The sequence below is a fragment of the Puma concolor genome, chromosome E2 (genome assembly GCF_028749965.1).
Source record: "Puma concolor isolate L17-30 chromosome E2, mPumCon1.1.hap2, whole genome shotgun sequence".
NCBI lineage: Eukaryota > Metazoa > Chordata > Mammalia > Carnivora > Felidae > Puma > Puma concolor.
The window spans coordinates 60647912-60654467 of NC_141681.1; the positions used below are offsets into that span (position 1 = coordinate 60647912).

Here is a 6556-nt window from a genome sequence, read left to right on the forward strand (position 1 = left end):
TGTTGCCATTTGTACCTAGTTTTTTTTTTTTTTTTTTCAACGTTTATTTATTTTTGCGACAGAGAGAGACAGAGCATGAACGGGGGAGGGGCAGAGAGAGAGGGAGACACAGAATCGGAAACAGGCTCCAGGCTCCGAGCCGTCAGCCCAGAGCCTGACGCGGGGCTCGAACTCACGGACCGCGAGATCGTGACCTGGCTGAAGTCGGACGCTTAACCGACTGCGCCACCCAGGCGCCCCTGTACCTAGTTTTTAATCCAATCAGAAACTCGCTTTGGGACCCAGGACACAGTGGAAAATGAGTCATCCTTTGGCCACAACTGTGTTCCTGCCTCTCTGATGACTAGAGCAGGACATGCTTCATGTTCTTTCCACATTGTTTGCCACTAGTAATCTTGCTTTCACTTTAAAATTATATTCAGTTTGGGGCGCCTGGGTGGCGCAGTCGGTTAAGCGTCCGACTTCAGCCAGGTCACGATCTCGCGGTCCGTGAGTTCGAGCCCCGCGTCGGGCTCTGGGCTGGTGGCTCGGAGCCTGGAGCCTGTTTCCGATTCTGTGTCTCCCTCTCTCTCTGCCCCTCCCCCGTTCATGCTCTGTCTCTCTCTGTCCCAAAAATAAATAAAAAACGTTGAAAAAAAAAATTTTTAAATAAAATTATATTCAGTTCTTTTGCTGTCAACCAGAGAAACCTAACCAATACAGAAGTTGGTGTCCTTGAGTGGGTTTCAGGCAAAACATCCTCAGCAAATGTGGGTTATTATGAAAGTTTGGTTATCAGATGAAATGGAGCGAAGGATTAGAAGGCCCCTATTCGTATTTTGTGCTATGCAAGAAGCATGCCTTGACAGCAACAGTAAGACAGCTCGTCAGCTGTGTCTAGATTATTTTTAGACCAATCAAAAGGACAAAAAGTGCCAGTTGAAGGGGTTTGGATGAGGTTCATGCATAATGGGATTGGAGAAGATAAAGCAAAAGAAATAATGACTTAAAATTTTTGCTTTAAGGCATGGACTAGAACACCAGCCATTTTGCAATAGACTTGAAAGCCTTCCTTGTAGCACTCTGGCTGTGATTGCTAAATATCAAAGAATGAGCTGTAACGCCAAGTGAATTCACAATTTTGTCAGATTTCCTAAGGAAAATGTTTGGCATTCATGAAGGACAGTTGGTATACTGGTTATTAGAATGATGATTTGTGGGAGAATTTGGGGATTTTAAAACTCTTAAGCCCCTAAGAAACCTTAAGGAACCATACCAACTCATTACCCTTTGCCTGAGATCACTGTGGATGAAGCCTGACCTGTTTTCCTTTTAGCTCACCAACACTGTGGCTTCATTGATTTTAAAAAGAAACAAACAAACAAAAAAATCTGATTCTAAAGTGGCCTAGAGATATATAGAAGAAAAGAGGTTAGAGAAGGGTTGAAAGACTCCCGAAAGTATCAATGTTTATTATCAGAATCTACAAGATGTTTGCAAAAATGGGTTTTCATAGTACTTGACCTCAGACGTTGGAACAAAATTTTGAACTGGGTTGTATTTATGGGTAGGTACGTCGGGTATTGTATATTTGATGTCCTAATTTGTGCAGTTTAGTGTTTTTCTCTTAATTTTCTGTGTACATAAATGCAAATCTATTAAATCCTGACCAAAACTAAATGATATTTAAAGCCAAGAAATGATCTTGCCTGATAGACAGGAAGGAACTGGAAAATTTGGGATGCTGAATTTGCATTCTCATGTCTGAGTTTCTCACTTACCTTGTCGTTAGGCTCCCTGAGACAGGGCCAAAATGCCTTTGCTTGAATCTGTGCCAGGAGGAAAGCATCACTATTTCTTTACTCACTGTCCTTAAGATGTCTGGCATCCTGGGAAGGGGGGATGCTCTTAGAAAGGGATTTCTTTTTTTTTTTTTTAATGTTTGTTTATTTTTGAGGGGGGCGGTCAGAGAGAGAGAGGGAGACACAGAATCTGAAGCAAGTTCCAGGCTCTAATTTGTCAGCACAGAGCCTGACACGGGGCTTGAACCCACGAACTGCGAGATCATGACCTGAGCTGAAGTCTGATGCTTAACCGACTGAGCCACCCAGGTATCCTGAGGGATTTCTCATCTCTAGCAAGTGGAGCAGCCCAGGGATCCTGAGCCCCAGCAGCAACTCACCAGAGGCAAAGTGGTTGATTCAGTGGTGTGCTTGGACAGGCTCACTCTGGCTTGCAAGAGTTAATTGTTATATGTTTAGACATTTTGTGAACTGGTTGTTAAAAGGTGTATATGTTTGTGTGTTTATATGTGTGGGTGTGTAGAAATATATACATATAAATACACGTTTGTATTAGGTAATATATAACATGTATATATTGTATATGTATGTTTATGGGTTATAGTATAAATTTATAGTATAATGGACAGATTATAGTAAAAACACAATAGTTTGCAAATAGTTTTGAGCATTTATTTACATATTTTATTTATGACTCACATTTGTAGGGGGGACACACCATATAATAGTTGCTGCTGTGCCTCTCTCTCCAACTCTGCATTCAGTGACAACATGCTGGTAACTTTAACTCAAGTATGATGGGAGTACTTAATAGCATACACTATAAATCAAGGCTTGTCAACTTTTTTTTTTTTCAACGTTTATTTATTTTTTTTGGGACAGAGAGAGACAGAGCATGTACGGGGGAGGGGCAGAGAGAGAGGGAGACACAGAATCGGAAACAGGCTCCAGGCTCTGAGCCATCAGCCCAGAGCCTGATGCGGGGCTCGAACTCACGGACCGCGAGATCGTGACCTGGCTGAAGTCAGACGCTTAACCGACTGCGCCACCCAGGCGCCCCAAGGCTTGTCAACTTTAAAAGGTAATAGAAAATGTTAGTCACTCAGGTTAAACATAAAAATGTTTTGGGGCGCCTCGGTGGCTCGGTTGAGTGTCTGACTCTTGATTTCGGCTCAGGTCATGATCCAAGGGTCACAGGATCAAGCCCTGAGTCTGGCTCTGTGCTGAGCATGGAGTCTGCTTAAGATTCTCTCTCTCTCTCTCTCTCTCTCTCTCTCTGTCTCTCTCTGTCGCTCTCTCTCTGTCTCTCTCTCTCTGTCTCTCTGTCTCTCTCTCTCTGTCTCTCTGTCTCTCTCTCTCTGTCTCTCTCAGATTTCTGGGTTCTAGTGTTAGGGAGGTTTGTTTTAGCACCAAGTAGAGGAATCCTTCTGTTAGGGGAGGTAATAATGGTATCATTAAACCAGAAGCTGAATGCCACCTGGTCACTTAAAGCTTCTGCTGCCATTAGGAGAGACTTAAAAAAAAAAAAAAAAAAGCAAGAAAGAAAGGAAAAATATAATGGTTTTATAAAGTTAAAAAGGGATAGGGTGCCTGGGTGGCTCCGTCAGTTAAGCATCTGACTCTTGCTTTCAGCTGAGGTCATGATCTCAAGTTTTGTGAGTTTGAGCCCCGCTTAGGGCTCTCTGCTGACAGCATGGAGCCTGCTTGGGATTCTCCCAGTCTCTCTCTCTCTCCCCCCCCCCCCCCCATCTCTTTCCCTCCCCTGCTCTCCCTCTCTCTCTCTCAAATAAACTTTTTATTAAAAAGGGGGAAGGTTTTACAGTAGTTATTGGAAAGACATTATGGTTAGGGCATTTCCTTGTACTATCTGGCACGTCTGGGTATAATGTCCCATGTTCAGAATTGTTAGTTTCTCAATTCTGACTTATGCTTGTGTAAAGGTCTTAATCCTGGAGGAAGTCTTCCAATCAGGAATAATAATGGGTGCAGTGAAGGTCAAATGCTCTCTGTTCCATATGTCCCATGCCACTGGAGGGATAAAAAAGCCACAGTAGCTGATCCTGACAGACAAGAATAGAGTTGATGCTGAATAATGGGGCTTGGGAGGGTTATGGACAGTCCACACCCTTGAGTTGTCATGCACAATGGTAAATGGTAAACAGAAACCAAAGACACCTGTAATACCACCCAGGCCATTGATTGTTTGGGTCACACTATCCCCGGACCCAGGCAAAGAACCCTGACTGAGATGTAGGTCAAACTTAGGAGAAACATGCAGTACATAAAGAAGTCCTAGACACCAATAATTACCCCAAGGCCAGTTCCAGAAAGAAGGACAGGTTATATTCTCTACCCATGGTTTTCTATTTGCTGGTTCATAATTAAGCTCCCTCCCCAGCCAGTGCCATTTTATCAATTCAAAGAAAGTGTTTTAATTAAAGTGGTTTAGGAGCCTGGGTGGCTCAGTTAAGTGCCTGACTTCCGCTCAGATCATGATCTTGCGGTCTGTGAGTTCAAGCCCCGCATCAGGCTCTGTGCTGACAGCTCGGAGCCTGGAGCCTGCTTTGGATTCTGTGTCTCCTTTCTCTCTCTGCTATACCCCTGCTCATGTTCTCTGTCTCTCAAAAATAAATAAACGTTAAAAAAAATTAAAGTGGTTTAAACTCAGTTCCATTATGTCAATGAGGGCTTTACAACTTTATTTTTAATGAGGAAACGTTTACACACAGATGTTATGTGTAAAATTTCATGAGTCTTTAAAAGCTGGTACAGTAAAACATACTTTAGGCCTAGAATTCTAATTTTGCCAAATTCATACAATTGTGTAACTGATGTGGTTTGAAGTGTTGGGGTTGGGAGCCGACGGCTCAGAAAGAATTCTTGAGGGACGCCTGGGTGGCTTAGTCAGTCAAGTGTCTGACTTTGGCTCAGGTCATGATCTCACAGTTCGTGAGTTTGAGCCCCGCGTTGGGCTCTGTGCTGACAGCTAACAGCCTGGAGCTTGTCTTGGGATTCTGTGTTTCCCTCTCTCTCTGCCCCTACCCTGCTCATGCTTCTCTCTCTCTCTCTCTCAAAAAAAAAAAAAAAAAAAAACAACAAAAAAAAAAACCACAAAAGAATTCTTGAGACATCTTTGGTCCAAAAAGGTGCTTTTTATTAAGGTGCAGGGACAGGACCCACGGGAAGAAAGAGCTGCACTGGGGTTGTGACGGATGACTGATTATATACCTTCGGGTTGGGAGAGGGTTAGGGATAGCGTAAGTCTCTAAGGAATTTTGGAAGCAAGGTTTCTAGGATCATGAGGGGGCTAGCTGCTGTTAGGAAAAGGTCATTTACTACTGTTTAGTAAAACCTCAGTCATGAGACTCTTCAGATGTATATCAGGGGGCCATAAGCTTGGAGGATGATTGCCAACATATATCTTGGTGGGGGGGGGGGAGATGAAGTTTCAAAAGGAATTTTTATATGTTAAAGTAGACTCACAGGATCCTGGAGGGGTGGGATAACCCTAAGCTAAGATTGCCCTTTGCCCCTAGCAAAGTGTCATCATCAAGGCAGCTGAGCTCTTAGAGGAAGGTCAGTCCACCTGTTTCAAGGACTTGCCAATGGGCTGTAGACAGTAAGGACATTTAATTTTTTCTTTTGCCTTTTGTTTTCCATATCATAACTACTACCACCAAGATACAGAAGACCCACAAGTTCCCTGTGCCTTTTGTAGCGAGTCTCCTCCTTCTCCTGCCCCCAGCACCCACTGCTCTCTTTTCTGTCTTAAGTGACATTACAAAATGTCACATAAATGTAACCGCATGCAGCCTCGATTCTGCGATGGTGGGTGTAGTAACGGCATTATGCCCGCACTGTTGTTAAGTGAGGTTATTCACCAAGCAGAACAAGGCGCTCAGCTCCAGGGATCCAGAAAGCTCCGGACTGGCCCTAAACAGTAAATGAATAAAAACATCAGTTAACTCAGATAATCATGAAGGTCACCAGGTGGGTGGCGTCTGTGACTGCGAGTCTGGGCAGCCCTCTGAGAGAGTGACAGAAGGGAACCAGCCCAGACTAGAGTTTGGGGGAAGACCATTCAGGTGCAGGACCCACCAATGCAGGCACGTAGCACCTGGAGGACGGGGTGGGGGCCGGGCCGACCCGAGTGTCCAGGGACAAGGGGACCCATCTGAGGTCGAAGGTGCGAAGTGAATCGGACGCGAGGGCACACGGCACTCACACGCCCCCACCAGGATCACACTCTGGACACCGGCAAAGCCCAGCGCTGCCCTTGGCCGCATCTCGTCGGCGGGGACACCGTCGGGACGCCCACCCGCGGACCGCGCCACCTGCCCCGCCCTAGCGTCACCCTGCGACCCCACCCCTCGCCTTCAGCCCCGCCCCCGCCCGGGAACTGCGCCTGCGCACTCCGAACCCGGCGCTATCTCCCAGAAGCCCGTCGGGCGCTATCAGTCCCCCGGGAGGCCTGCACTTCCGGCCAGGCCCGGGTCGGGCATCCATAACCACCGGGGGGCCGCAATCCGGAAAAGCCGGAAGCGGCCGGCCCGGAGAAGGGATGACGGACGCTGTGTAGGCCCAGGGAGGGCCCTAGCCTTGCAGCCTGCGCTCCACTCAGTCCCGCCGCGGCGCTGGACTACACTTCCCAGGACGCTTTGCGGTGGCCGCACACGCCCACTTCCGGCAGCGGCCCGCGGCCCGGCGGTGTCGGGGTCTCGGCGGCCGGGGTGGGCGCGGGGCGGGGCGGGGCTGGCTGGACGCCGGGCGTGCCC

At 46.9% G+C, this 6556-nt stretch overlaps 1 long non-coding RNA gene across 1 annotated transcript; it reads right to left on the reverse strand.

The window, feature by feature from the left end:
* Positions 1 to 4913: 4913 nt before the first annotated feature.
* LOC147573879 (uncharacterized) lies at positions 4914 to 6116 on the reverse strand. The gene is made up of 2 exons (XR_015245101.1): positions 5880 to 6116; positions 4914 to 5714 (listed from the first exon to the last, which is right to left on the reverse strand). It is a non-coding gene; the product is annotated as an uncharacterized LOC147573879 (long non-coding RNA).
* Between the last annotated feature and the right edge of the window lie 440 nt (positions 6117 to 6556).